The following is a 15,664-nucleotide window of genomic DNA, read 5'->3' as shown; positions in this document are numbered from 1 at the left end:
CTCAGAGGGTGTGCCCTGAATCCACTGCACTCCAGGCCACTGGGCACACCAAACAATGGGAGTCAGTGCTGGCCAGCCGTGTTCACATAGGGAGACCAAGCTTTATCCTCCTGTCTTCAGAAGGGGAATCTACGCTTTGGAGTCCAGAGAGTCTCGGATGACAGACTAAGTAAGGTTCCTCAAGTAGCCTGCCGGACTGTCAACAGAATCACACTCAGGACACCACCAGCTTCGTGTTTTGGATCCTCTTTCTTTGGCCCAGAATAACTCTTCCCTCTTGGGAAGCCTGGTGCTACGGCCAAGATGAGGGTGCCTGTAGTGTGGAGGGTATCCTGCCCACCTGTAATGAGATGGAGCAATTTTCCTAAACTTATTGAGGGAGAAGCTGTTCTTTAACAAAACTGCTTAGAGCAGAAAGCAAGAAACCAAGAAACTTGGGGGCAGGCAGGACTTTCCTGGAGGAGACAGAGGAAGACTCTCTTGGTTACTGGAAACAGGGAGGGAGCTAGAGAGAGAGAAAGGGAGGGGAGGGGAGAGCAGCCAGGAGTTGGGGACCAGCCAGGCCACAGTGTGGCTTCTTCCTGTGATCCGCCCCCCCACCAAATCCAAGCAGTAAAAATGAGAAGAAATGAAGGGAAACTGTTAAGAGGCTCGCTATGACCAAATTTGTTACGGAAACCAGCAAAGAGAGAGCAAGCACCATTCCTGGACATCACACAGCAGGAAAGTGGAGGTTAAAAGATTCAACAGGAACAAGCCACAGGAACTCAGAAGCCATGGACGAGGCGGCAGGGCATAGACACAGTGAGCGCTGAGCAGGGACTCCCAGCCAATGTCTGCTTTCCAGTGGAAGGCCTGAAGGTCTCTAGATTGGGTTCACAGGAAAGAAAAATCTGAAGCTCCGCTCACAAGCCTGAGTCTTGCTCAGGCCTCAGGTTACAGGGGAAATTGAATGTAAAACTATTGGTTCCATCATCAAACACTGACCACCTACTATGTGCCTGGCCTTGCTCTGGGCAGTGGGGATCCAAAAGTCAATCATATGGTCAAGGTTCCTGCCTTCTAGGCACAGGACACTTTTTTAGGGGAATAGAATGCCAAGGAGTGACGAGGGCTATAAATAAAAAAGAGCAAACCAAGGACAGCCCAAATGCCCATCCACAAGTGAATAGACAAACTGATTACAGCATATCCATACAATTGGAAGTAGACGCAATAATAAAAGGGATGAGCCACAGATATACATAGGGCTTCCTGGTGGTTCAGATGGTTAAGAATCTGCCTGCAATGCAGGAGACCCGGCTTCGATCCCTGGGTCGGGAAGATCCCCTGGAGAAGGGAATGGCAACCCACTCCAGTGTTCCTGCCTGGAGAATCTCATGGACAGAGGAGCCTGAAGGGCTACAGTCCATGGAGTCGCAAGAGTTCGTCAGGACTACCCAACTTTGACTTGACTTCATAGATACACACAACATGGGTGAACCTCACTGACATTATGCAGAACGAGAGGCTAGACACAAAAGAGCAGAGGATACCGTGTTCATAAAACTCTAGGGGAGACGAATCCAACCTCGAGTGACAGGAAGCGGATCAGTGAGGGGGAGGGATGAGGTTGGCACGGGGCCCAGGGGAGCTCCTGAGGGGTGCTCACATTTTACATCGTGACTGCGATGGTGCTTACTCAGTTTTCACATTTAAGGAACCAAACCATACACGTAAGATGTGGGCACTAGCAGCCGGTAAACGATAGCTAAATCAAGTTGATTGAAGCCAGATAAAGCAGAGCGTGGGGATAAAGTATAAAGGAGTTTTAGATTCCCTTGTCAGGAAGGAGCTCACAGAGGGCATGGTGTTCAGGTAGAGTCCTGACAAGAGGAAGGAAGGAGCCATCTGCATATCAGGGAGGAACATTCCAGAATGAGGGAACAGCCAGCACAAAGCTACGCGAGACAGGATGACCTGGGTGTGAGCAGGGGAGAGAAAGTGGGCCAGCGTGGAGGAGGATCCAGGGAGAGAGGACAAGACCAAAGATCCGAGGGCCTTGGGGACGCCGGCGCCCACCGCAGACCAGCACGGCTGTCAGCGCTAGAGATGTGGCAGGTAACCCCACCGTCTCTGCCCTCAGGGAGCTGGCATTCTAGAACAACCTCAGATTTTCCTTTTAGTGTGATGGGAGGCCGATGGAAGGTCTGCAGAGATGAACGCACTGATGAAGAGTTAAATAAGGTGAGACGAGCTGTTCTTTGTCATACGAAGAGAGCTCCTCACCTCTGTCCACGGTGGGGGGTTCCCGAGGGCCCTCAAGGTGGCAGGGGCTTTGGTGGGCTGCTGGGTGAAGATAAGCAGATAGTGGGTTCTGCCAAGCTCCGCTTACCAACCCCTCATCAAGCCTAAAACTGTGGTTTTCAAGTTTCAAAGGAGTATGATTTGAAAGTCTGGTATGGGATGCAAGTCATGTAGGCAGAACAGAAAACGAACAGAAAAGAATCAATTATTACTGCTAAAGAATACATGAGCATTATCACTACTCCTATGGTGAGATACTAGCACCCCTCTGTCTCAGGGGTGTCTCAGAGAGGGATCCCACTTCCACGAATAGACTCGCAGTGATAAGGCCAGGCCGGGGCAAGGCAGGGACAATGTATTCCCTGGTAGGTGGCCCTTCCAGGCCTGATGCCAAAATGCCTGGCAGCCACACAAGGGCCAGCACTGTCTTGCCCACTGCTGCAGCCCCTTGACATACAACACACAGCAGGTGCTCCATAAATGTTGGTGGAGTCCAGGGTTATGGCCTGAATGATGTATCTAGCTGAAGAGAGTGTCTGCATGGGAGATTGTTAACCGTCTCCCATGAAATTTTTGAGATCAGAGAGAAACAGTTGAAAACCATAAGCTTGATCTCCTATTTTTCAAGACTTCCCCTCAGCACATAAAAGCGTGTGTTCCCCGTTTCAAGGGTAACTCATAGCTTTGTGGTGTTTGGCTACTTTTTCCTTTTATATAACATGGATGCATAGTGGGGGCTGTGTACATGGCTAAAAGCCCACAGTAACTCAACACAGGGTCATGGCCACTAAACCTCCAGGGGGCTGCCCTCCTTGGTCCCTTCTTGGCCTTATAAGAGCCAGGTCTCAAAGGCAAAGCTATGTCCTCGATGGTGAGTGACAGCTAAAGAAAAGCACAGTTTCTAAAAAGAAGACAGTCTTATGTGAAGTTTCAGCACAACCCACACCGAAGGGGGCTCTTCACTGCCCTTGGCTTGGAAGGGTCTTCCCTCTCTTCCTTTTTTCTTTCTTTGCTGGATTCACCTTCTAACAGTCAGCTTGGGTAGCATCTCCTTCAGAAAGCTGCCCTAAAATCCTTCACAGGTTAGAACTAGTAGCCAATTTTATGCTTTTAAACCTCCTACACCCAACTCTTTAGGAATGGTAATAGCTAACATTTGATGATCATACAAGTGATAGGAACAAACTCCATAAATGATACATAGCATCGACTTCAAGAAATGCAGAGTACAATAGTGCTAACAGGATGCGTGCTGTCCACCTGTGGAAAGGTGGGCTTGGGTTGGACATGGCTGGATGTGCTGGGCAAGGTGCCCCAGGAAAGGCACCCCAACCCCCTACCACCTCATACATTTATAAGAGGATTGAGAGGAGACAGGAATCACCTGACCAACTTGGCAGACCCTAATCTTTGCAATCTGGACTAGAGTCTTGAGGGAGATCAACAAAAACTCAAGCTTGCAAACCAGCACTGCCTTCTGCCAGAGTCCTTGCCATCCTGCCTGGAGAGACCTCTGGTTGCTAGGTTACCTGCGAGAGAGTGGTAAGGGCTCTGGACCAGTCAGACTGATCGATTGATCGCCATGGGGTGCTCACTCTTTCCTGGGCATTATCTCATTTATTCTCTCAACAACCCGACAAAGTACAGTCCTCATTTAACGGATGGTGAAGCTGAATCTAGAGAGTTTCATCCACTAACCTCCAACTACTACAGAGGGGAGATAAGATTCCAACCCAGACCAAGCCTATTCTGGAACATCAGTTCTAATCTTCTGCCTGGTACTTCATCTCACGACTCTCCCTGCACGATGATGCCATTGTTACTTGACTTGTCAGGTCCCTATCTTTTTAAATGCCTTTCATCTCTGCATCCCCAGCACAAACCTGCAGTGAATATCTGTTGAGCGCATGATTGGATTGATTTCGTATTTTATCTTCCCACAAGGTAATGCCCTCATTGTGCTGCCTTATGATCCAACCTGAAGACCAAGCCAGCCACAGTGTAGGGGTCAAGTTCAATGAAACTGACGAACGTCTCTAGGCCATGCCAAGATGTGCTGAAGCTCTACCATGGGGTCAGAAGAATGGAGGTTTCACCTCTTAGTGCCTTGCTGATGTGATTTCTTATTTACTGCACATTCCCATCTAATTGTCTTTAGCCAGTGGTTTATCAGAAATGTCATATTTGGCTCCTTGCCCTCCTAAGATCAATAGGAGGGTCTCATGCAGGTTGCGTGTGAAAATAAATCAAATATATCACTGAGGAGAGGGAGCAAACTGGGAACGTGTCTAGTCACAAAATGCCTTCTCAGGCATGAAAGAGGCACAGTCATGGGCACGGGTGGCTTGTCTCCAAACTGGCCTGATCCTTTCACCAGGCAGTACTGTGACCTTAAAAAGCAGAGACATTACTATGCTGACAAAGGTCTGTCTAGTCATAGCTATGGTTTTTTCAGTAGTTCTGTATGGATGTGAGATTTGGACTATAAAGAAAGCTGAGTGCTGAAGAATTGATGGTTTTGAACTGTGGTGTTGGAGAAAACTCTTGAGAGTCCCTTGGACAGTAAGGAGATCAAAACTAGTCCTGAATATTCTTTGGGAGGACTGCTGCTGAAGCTGAAGCCCCAATACTGTGGCCACCTGAACCTGATGCGAAGAGCTGACTCATTGGAAAAGATCCTGATGCTGGGAAAGATTGAAGATGGGAGGAGAAGGGGACAACAGAGGATGAGATGGTTGGATGGCATCACTGACTCAATGGACATGAGTTTGAGCAAGCTCTGGGAGTTGGTGATGGACAGGGAAGCCTGGCGTGCTGCAGTCCATGGGGTCACAAAGAGTTGTACATGACTGAGTGACTGAACTGACTGACTGACTGACTGTGACCTTAGACAAGTTACTAAACTGAGTCTCTGCTCTCTAATCCCTAAAATGAAAATAGTAAAATTTCCTACCTCTGGGGGTCATTGTGCGTCTGGTCTAGCTCACAGTAAGCACTGGATCAGTATTGGCTATTCTTATGGCTATTGCTATTGTTAGAAAAGCAGCAATTCCACTCTTGAGAATTCATATAAGGAACTTATTAAAAACTAAATGAACGTATGCCTATGAGGATGTTTACTACAGAATGAATACAATGTTGAAGAAGGGAACTTGGTTAAAATTTTTTAAAGTATAGAATGAGCTATTTTTGAGGCATTTAAAATGAGCTTATGGAAGAATATTCAGATATAGAATGATGTTTCCTACTTATCATTATGCAAAAAATCAGGGTAAAAACAGTATGTATGACAAGACTCAAATTTGCAAAAATGATTACTGTATGTGAACAAAAGATATACTAAAAATATACTAAAAATCTTAATGTTTTCTGTTTTTCCTATCATCATTATATATTGCTCTTGTAACAAATAAAAGTTATCTTTTAATAAAACTGTTGGAATTTGTTTTGCTTTGTTTGTTTGGGGGCTTGTGGGGTTTGCATTATGGATGCTTTGAAAAACATAATAGCTGATATCATTTCTTTGTGCCAACACAGTTGTAAATGCTTTATAAAGATTACCTCATTTACATCTCACAACAAAGCTATGAATGTGTAATATTATTATCTTCATCTTACAGACGAAGCAACCAAGGCACAGAGAGTCTGAGGGATTTGCCCAAGGCTGCACAGCTTGCAAACCCTGGCCGTCTGGTCTGGTCCGAACCCTTATCCCATGCTCGTTTGTGTTTGGAACAGCTGCACAGGCATTCCACAGAATGTCTGCTTAAACTTTATTTTTATTTGTGTATTTATATATTTTAAAAATTATATTTAAATACCCACCCTGACTCGACATACACAATATGATCAAGTTCATCTGAGCATATTTGGAAATAATAAAAGGTCACTTAAAACGGATGCTCTGAACACATGGGAAAATGACTGATTTGGAATTTACCCTGAACAATAAAACTGTAACTATGAAAGTATTTTTATCTCATATTTAGGAATGTTCAGATTATGTTTGCCACCACACTCTATAATTATTAGAATGAACACTGAGCTTTCCTGTATACGCAAACATGTGACAACGAACATTTCATTGTCTCTCCGCTATACTGACTGCAAAATGCACCCTGTTTTTCAGACATGTCAAAAGACGAGCATCATGTGCATCTCAGAATTGATAAACTATCTGAGAACAATGCAGCGTCACTGTAGCCTGACTGGCGCCACACAAACAAATGTAAACATATTGGTTGTCTGCATCAAATCCTCCAGGACCCCTCTTCACGTTATTACAACCGCCCACTTAGAAGTGCCGATCATGTCACTTTCCTTGCCGCTTCTCTCTGCCATGGTAGTTAACTGTGCTACCTTGGCCGGATCCACGTTGACCAAGTCCCCCTGGCACTCAGAAGCAGATCTCCAGCATTACTTCCTCTGATTTAATGAAATTCTTGTCTTGGGCTTGAGCTGTAACTCTCCTCTGCCAACACACACACTGGCATTTCACTGCAGGACGCCCCTGGGAATGACGGCCGGCAGCATTCACTTTCTCCGGCAGGAGGGAAACGGGCACCTGTCTGCCGCGTCCAGTGCACACCGGCTTTGAGGCCCTAAACTCTGCCCCAGTTCTTTCCCCGGTAAAACGGGGCTGCTCCTAACAGCGCCTCCATCATAGGGTTGTTGTGAAGGTAAAATACTTTATATGAAACATCATAGCCCTCAAATAATGCTGTCATCATAATTCATGTTAAATGCGGGGCGGGGGGGGGGGGAGGATCTCTGAGTGGGGAACATGTTTATAAGAGATCAGATAATTAATGGTTATTTTTGCCTTCTAACAACTTTGGCTTCCCTACAGACATCCATACTGAGTGGGGCTTCAGTGAATTTTTAAAGTCAGTTAATTTTTGTGAAGAGTTTGGAATAAAGCTTTTCTTAATACCTCTGAACACAGATTTGACCTTCTGTTACTCTGTCCTTTATCAAGAAACTTCAAGATATGCACTGGGCTTTCTTTGAATCCACCTGATGTGTGTCTGCTCAGAAAAAGTTGTATAAGGAACTCCACTGGAGATCCTGTTCAACCAAATGCCAGGCAGAGCAGAGACACAAGTTAATGTCAGGATATTAAACCAGGAATGCAATTTCAAGTAAACATGTAGCTGCAACCCTATGTTCATAGCCACACTATTTCTAATAGCCAAGATATAGAAGTAACCTAAGTGTCCGTCAAGAGATGAATGGATCAATATATGATGTGCATGTGTGTGTGTGTATACACACACACACATACATACTTTGATAGATATATACATAACATACACACAATGGAATACTACTCAACAATAAAAAGAAGGAACTTTTGCCATTTGCGGCAACGCAGATAGACATGGAGGGTGTTATGTGAAATGAAATAAGTCAGACAGAGAAAGACAAATACTGTATGATATCACTTGTATGTGGAATCTAAAAACCACAACAAACTAGTGAATGTAACAAAAAAGAAGCAGAGTCATAGATAGAACAAACTGGTAGTCACCAGTGGGGAGAGGGGAGGGAGGATGGGAAATACAGGAATAGAAGAGTAAGAGGTACTTACTATCTATTACATAAAAAATAAGCTACAAGGATATACTGTAAAACATGAGGAATACAGCCAATATTTTATAATACCTATAAATAGAGTACGATCTTTAAAAATTGTGAATCACTATATCGTACACTTGTAACTTACATAATATGGTATACCAACTATATTTCAATTAAAAAAAAGAACATGTAGCATGTTCCAGAACAGCGCTTTTTCTTTTTTTTGTTGTTTTTAATAAAGACTTTCACAGCTTTAGTTTGGGGTACAACATTTCTACTTCTGTATCTGAGGCAAGAGATGTGAATAGTTAGATATTTTACGTTATTTAGCCTTGAAATGATTATTGTTTGTTGCTCTTCTTTCAAGTTCATGGATCAATTTAATTGAAGACTAGCCAGAGCCTGTAAGGAAATGATGAAAAAAATGCAGTTGCTCTTTGCAACTACTTATATACATTCACTGTGATTTTTCTCAAAACTGTGCAAACAAAACAAAGTACATAAATAAATTGAATCCTGAGAGTGATACAAGATTAGAGTCATCATCTATAACCTCTTAATGCTTGTTTTACTCAAAACAGACTCAAGTTTGTCACAGATCCACTTTTCCTAAAGAGAGAGAGATTGCTAAAATTAAGAAAAGCATAAAGAATATGTGACAGATTGCCCATATTTCAACCACTGGAATGAACGTTAACACTGTGTCACATTTACTTTCAGTCATTCTATGGGTACACACATGCGTGTGTGTCTTGCAGATGGGGAAGGGTTCACCTTACCTTCAATGCTTTATTATGGATGAAAAAATACTCTTTAAATCTAATTCTCAGTCCTTTTTTCCTCACCTATTCCTACAGGTGACCAAGCTTATGAATTTAGTTTCTCTTTTGGTGTCTCTATTTCTATGTATTATATATAAATATATATAGTTACACATACAAACATGTATAGAGATTAAAACACATGTAATAAACACATATAAGAAACATATGCACATAGAGATTAAAACATTACAATAATAAATATGGATTTGAATTATAAACCATACTTATGCTAATAAAAACTGTCACAACCTGTTTTATATACTGGGTTCTACATAAGATTCAACTTTAAGATACAGGTCATTGCCTAGAAAACTGGAAACTCTTGAATTACAGGACCTCTGAGATTCTGCTCAGTCAAAATACGTGGCTTGGTACTGCCCCCTCCTACTCATTCCTGCTTTCTCTGTCTCTGTCTTTCTCCCTCAGTTCCATGTACTCAAATCAATGCCTTTTTGGAAAAATATTCAATGTGCCCTTCTCAATACCAGATCCCTTGTAAAACTCAAGCATCTCCTAAGATTTCTCCTGACTGGCGACTGCCTAGGAGGATACTCATTGATTTAAATGGCAGTTTCCATTCCTGTAGGAGGCTACCAGATAATTGGAAGGGGTCTCCTGAGAAAGACCTTTCCAAAAAGCACTTTTAGTACAATACAGAAACCAAGGTTCTCTTGGTTTCTCAAACTCTTTCTCTATACCTCAAGTTCTTTTGGAGAGGAAGGGTCTGAAAAACATCCCTGTAAAAATATGCCCCTTCCTAAAATGAAATTAAAATGCCCACTACTAGGCGTACACCCTGAGGAAGCCAAAATTGAAACAGACAAATGTATTCCAATGTTCATTGCAGCGCTATTTACGACAGCTAGAACATGGAAGGAACCCAGATGTCCTTTGACAGAAGAATGATAAAGAAGCTCTGGTACATATACAATGGAATATTACTCAGCCATGAAAAGGAACACATTTGAATCAGTTCTAATGAGACGGATGAACCTAGAACCTATCATACAGAGTGAAGTAAGTCAGAAAGACAAAAACAAATACCATGTACTAACACATATATACGGACTCTACAAAGATGGTACTGATGAAATTACTTGTGGGGCAGCAATGAGACACAGACATAGAGAACAGACTTATGGACACAGGGTTGGGGGAGGAAGGAGACAGTGGGATTTATGGAGAGAGTAATATGGAAACCTACATTACCATATGTAAAATAGATAGCCAATGGGAATTTGCCGTATGACTCAAGGAACTCAAACTGGGGCTCTGTGACAACCTAGAAGGGTGGCATCGGGGTGGGGGGAGTTGGGAGGGAGGTTCAAGAAGGACAGGATATATATATATATATATATATATATATATATACCTATGGCTGATTCATGCTGATGTTCAGCAGAAACCAACATGATTTTGTAAAGCAGTTATCCTTCAATTAAAAATACATTTTAAAAAATGCTATGTGGTGATTATGTAAGCTGACAGCCAAACCTGGTATGGGGAAGGATCCCCATAAGATCACCGAACACAGTTCTGCAGGATGAGTGAGGTCCAAGGAGAGCCTGTGTGACCGAGCAACGGGCACTGGGCGGGGCACAGCGACAGAACACGCGGGCATCCCAGTGACCCAGGGATGCAGTTAGTTACATCTCTAATGCAAACAATGTACAGCTGACTTGCTTGGACAAGAGAGAAGAGGACAAGGAAAGAGAGAATTCATTTTCAAATAAGGCTCTGAACTGGAGAGGGATAAACTGAGATGGGAAAAAGCTAACACCACTCATCATCACCATCTATAAATTTGCCTTTAAAAAATGTCATTTGGGAGAATTCTGCTGATGAGGACAAACAGGAATGTTTGCTCAGCTCATTTGATCTTGGTCTGTACATGCTCAATCTGCCATATTTGCACTTATTTGGTATGATCATGGGGCAATTTGTGGTCTCTTAAATAGTTCCCTTCTATCGTTCAATCAATGTGTGGATAGTTTTGCTTCCCACCCCACAGACACATCTTAGGGTAAAGCACGGGGGCTGACAGTGTCTGCTTCTATCTCAGCATCATTTAATCCTCACTACTTCCTCCTAATAAACCCTTACAGCTCGACCTGAAAGTCCACCCCACACTTTCAAGTTGCCACTGGAACTGACTGGACTCATGGCTCCATCAGTCTGAGTGATGAAACAGGCATTTTTGAGATTTGCTAAACAGGATTGTGGAGGAGGTGAAGTCCCGGCAGGGCTCCCCAGCAATAACTGCATCTTGTTGGCTCCGGTTTTCATGTACCTAATTTGCCGATTACTGACTTGTTCTCATGCAGGATTTGACTTGGCTTGACAAATCGGTAGTAATCAGTGATGAACTGTCAAGTAAACCTGCTTCCTGCCTTAACCACCCAAGAGTCTCACTTGCATCAGTAGCTTCTGAGTTCTCCTTTGATCCCAGTACCGCTGCCAGGTCAGATGATGATGACAACTTTTAAGTCTCATCTGCTTCCTTTCTAAAACTGGGGTCAAGCAAACCTGACATGGTTGGTAGGATTTCAAATACTTGGCAAGATAGACTAGGCTACCTTACATACACTAGCCCCATAAGAATTTGAGCTGGTAGGTTGAGAGTGGCTTAGACTGACTCCTTTTTTTTCCTCTTTGTGTCTAAGTATTTTTAAAAAAATGAAATTCAGGGTATGAAAATGCTGCACTTAAAAGACAATATAATACCTATCTTTCAAATGGACAAATTAAACAATGATAGTATCTGGTTTATAGGAGTTAAAGTAAATAAAATGAACATTTATACACTGCCGCTGGTGGTAGGAGAGTATAGTGTGTGTGTGGTGTGTGTGTGTACGCTTAGTTGTTCAGTTGTGTCCAACTCTTTGCAACCCCACATAGTGTAGCCCACCAGGCTCTTCTGTGTTTGGGATTATCCAGGCAAGAGTAATGGAGTGGGTTGCCATTTCCTTCTCTAGAGGTATGGAGGGTAACTGGTATAAGCTTTCAGAAGGACAATTTGGCAATTCATATAAAATCCTTAAGAGTTGCTTTCAGGAAAAGAATTAAGGGTGTACACAAAGACTGGCCATGAGGACAGGTCTCCCAAAGTTTTACTGTAAGTCATAAGGGCCTCTCATTGGGATACCCTCCATCCAGGAACACCAGAGGACTGTAATTCCTGCTCCACAGAAGTTAGGATCTGACTTGCTTTTGGTCCGTAGAAGGGCTTAAATGATATGTGATGCTTGAAAGCAGAAAACTTTAGGGATGGGTGCATAATTCACTCGTCTTCTCTTTCCTTTGAGACAGAGTACTAGTCATGTTCCTGACAGTGGAAGCTCCACAGTTCCCTGGCCTTGAATGAGACTGATATTGAGTAAAGTCCAATGTCACCTGAAATGAACACATGAAGTAGGGTTTCCCGACCTCAACACTTTCGCCCTTTGGGGCTGGTTGTTATGGAGGGTTCTCCTGTGTGTGTCTAGCGGCCATTACCTGCCTGGAGTAACCTCTTCTTAGGGCAAAACCAAAAATATCTCCAGACACTGCAAAATGTCGTAGGGGCGGGGGTGGTGGGCAGAATTGGCCCAGGTCGAAAGATACTGATATAAACAAGAAATAGCCTCTGTGGTTTTAAACCATTCAGCTTCTGAGTTGTTTTTTTTTTTTTTTTTTAATTGCAACTGATTTGTTTTATTATAGCAAAAACTCTGTATAAATATTTAGCAAAAGGGGACTGCTTCCAATTATGGGTGTTTTTGCTTTCCTTTTGTTCTTCTGTGCTGTAAAAAAATTGTTTGTAATGAAAACAATTTGTCCTTTGATAAGAAGAAAAAAATGAGCCAATTAATTTTACTTTAAAAACCTATATTTACATAATTGCTTATTGATAGACAGTATTGGCTAGGGACACGCAGGATTTTTAAGTATGATGAGACACTTGTGTACCATATTTTTATATTGTATTTCTATTTACAAAGTGTTTTCCCATCCTACCTTTGTGGGGGGAGGTATAATTACAGTAACACTGGGAGATGTAACTACAGCAACAGGTAGGCAAGGAAATTGAGGTTCAGAGAGATTAACATGCACATCTGAGGACACCTGGTTAATACATAGCAATGCCTTCATCCTCAGCTTTCTCGCTAATTCCAGTACTTTCTCCTCTATGCCATGCTGCCTCTGCATTTCTATAGAAAGCCCCTTTCTAAAAGTCAACTGGGACAGACTCTGATTCTTTGGGAAATTTAAACAGGGAAGAAAGGATTCTCCTCTGTATTTAATATCCTTGGACAAGGGTACTAAACCTTGTAGGCACTTGGTCAGAGCACGATCCTCAATAAAATTTAAGCAGAGCCATTTCGTGCAATGCAGCCGAGAGACTTTCACATTCCTCCCCCTCCCCACTTCTTTCTCTTTCTCTCTTTTCAGCTCAAATGAGTCACCTTGGCTAGTCTGCCAATCCCCATAGAACTTATGTTCCTTGATAGAATATGCCAATAGAAATGAGACATTCTATAATGGTTTGAGACGTGAGTTAGTTGCCTATCCCTGCGCGGGGCTAAGCGCCATCTCCTCCAGGAAATGTAACTCATCAAATGGACACGAGTGTTCGAAATAATAGCAAATGAATGTGAAGATGCATGGGGAGTCAGTTTCTCCCCTGTTTCTTTTTTTTTTTGAAGAAGCGCCCCTGTATTGTAGCTGTCTCATGCATTTCTAAGCATCTGCACCATGGCTCGCTTACCTGACCCTCCAAGTCAAGCTCAACTCCCAGACTGGCAGCTGGACTGCAACCTCAGTGCACATCAGCCCACGCCTATTCATTTCTCTTCTGGAGAAATGGGATGGGGCTGTCCCTGGAGTGGAGCTATTTTGAGAGAACGATCACTAGAAAAATCACCGGCTTGGCAGGAGATGGACGGCGTGGTACAGCCGCAAAAGCAGGAAAGACACTGTCATGGAGGGTCTGAGTCCTGAATGTCAGAACAGCGGGGAACCTGGGTAGAGCGTGTTTCTGCCTGCTGTCCATCCACAGTCAGTTTCAGAGAGTTACCAACTTGACTTGCCACGATCACTGGCTTTTCCGTGATTCTGACTGCTCAGAGCATGCAAGCAGAGGGGGACAGCAGTGCTTCAGAACAAGGTCGAAAGGGGACATTTCCCCCCCAGTAAACCTCCTGGTGTCCAAGGGGCTAAGAGGAAAGTTATGCTCAGCTGTGCCCAGAGGCATGCTCCTACTTACTCGAATAATGCCAACAAGCAGATTTCACTGCTGTCGATCTTTCATTATGCTACCAAAGAAACGGTGGAGTCTGAAGGTCAGGGAGACCCTCTAACACTTTGCATAACTTCCCAGACTGGCTCCCTGCTCCTGGCCAGAAGTTACAGAAATGCCTCGGGGACTCCTCTTAGCTGAATTTCTCTCTTTCTCTTAAGGGAGTCTCTCTGAAGGACAGGTGTGATTTTTGTATCAGGAGTTTTGGTTAGTTGCATGCATGTCGCATGCTAAGTCGCTTCAGTCGTGTCCGACTCTGTGCGACCCTATGGATAGCAGCCCACCAGGCTCCTCCGTCCACAGGACTCTCTAGGCAGGAACACTGGAGTGGGTTGCCATTTCCTTCTCTTAAGAGCTATGCTAACTCACCTCTGGATAATCAGCACCTAGACCAATAAATATTTTTCTGGATGGATGGATGGAGGAGGACTTATTGATTACCACTTTACATGTTGGTCCCTATAGCATGGGCTGTATATGGTGTTAAAAACCTACACAGCCCTCTGTGCTCAGAAAAGCAACAGTCCTTTTAGTCCCTTATATCGATTGTTTCAGGCTGTAAATATGGGACTGCAAATAAATTTCATCTTGAGAGCCAACACTGGTCAATTGGTAGTGGCTGCTTTGAAGGCTCTCTTGGAGGCATCTGTGCACCGAGTTTAGTGAGGAAAAAGCACAGTCATCGATTAGCAATGTCTGCTATGAGCTAAAGACACAGAAATGGCGGCCCGCTTTGCATTTGCCAGTGGGTTTAAAGCTTTACACTCTTCCACTGAATTTTCTGGATGAATACCTCTGCAACACATGTTTTAAAAAGCTAGCTTTGACTGGATATAAAGGGTAGTTAAGGGTGTTATTCCCTCCACTGGCGTATTTTCCTAATGGACTTCTTTATATACTTGCTGGATTTGAAAGCAAATTGAGGCAGGAAACACTACTTCATTCTCCTTAGGATACACTATTCTTACTGGTAAAGGAAACCAAACTAGATGAGGGTTAATGTATCCCAAGTGGGATGCTTAAGAAAATCTCTACCAGGAGGGATGAAAAGAAAAATAATGAAATCCATAATATAATCCAACCTCTTCACTTCCAATGCTGGGAATAATCTCACTTTTGCAGTGTCAAGCACTTCCCAAGGAACTCAGTACGAGGAAGAACAGGGAAGCCACAGAAAAGTGTTTGCTGAATTTTGGTTAAACTTATATCACTCCTGTCAAACACAGTGGGCTGTCTCCTCGGGATGCTTTAACAAATAAACCAAATCCCTGAACAAAAAGTACCCAACAATTAGCAAAGGTCTAGTCGGGATAAGCTAACTACATCATGGTAGGGAAGTAACCAATTTTTTTTTTTTGAGAAATAGTTCCCATAACATAGTTTTTAGTATATTTTAGTATATTCACTGTGTTGTACAACCATCACTGTTATCTAATTTCACAGCACTTACATCACCCAGAAAAGACAGCCCATAGCTATTAGCAGTCAGCCCCAATTCCCTCCTCCCTCACCCTTGGCAATCACCAATCTCCTTTTTTGTCACGACCCCATGGACTGTGCCTACCAGGCTCCTCCGTCCATGGGATTTTCCAGGCAAGAGTACTAGAGTGGCTTGTCATTTCCTTCTCCTTTCGTCTCCATGGATTTTCCTATTCCAGACAACATAAATAGAGTCATATGGCGGTGACCAAAACCA

At 43.3% G+C, this 15,664-nt stretch overlaps 1 protein-coding gene across 3 annotated transcripts in view; it reads right to left on the bottom strand.

Annotated features, from left to right (window-relative positions):
* The window catches only part of TENM2 (teneurin transmembrane protein 2), a 1,355,200-nt gene that overhangs the window by 201,245 nt on the left and 1,138,291 nt on the right, over positions 1–15,664 (bottom strand). The window lies entirely within an intron of this gene.

The sequence above is a fragment of the Cervus elaphus genome, chromosome 9, assembly GCF_910594005.1.
Source record: "Cervus elaphus chromosome 9, mCerEla1.1, whole genome shotgun sequence".
In the NCBI taxonomy this organism is placed as follows: domain Eukaryota; kingdom Metazoa; phylum Chordata; class Mammalia; order Artiodactyla; family Cervidae; genus Cervus; species Cervus elaphus.
This window is presented reverse-complemented; position numbering and strand designations above follow the sequence as displayed.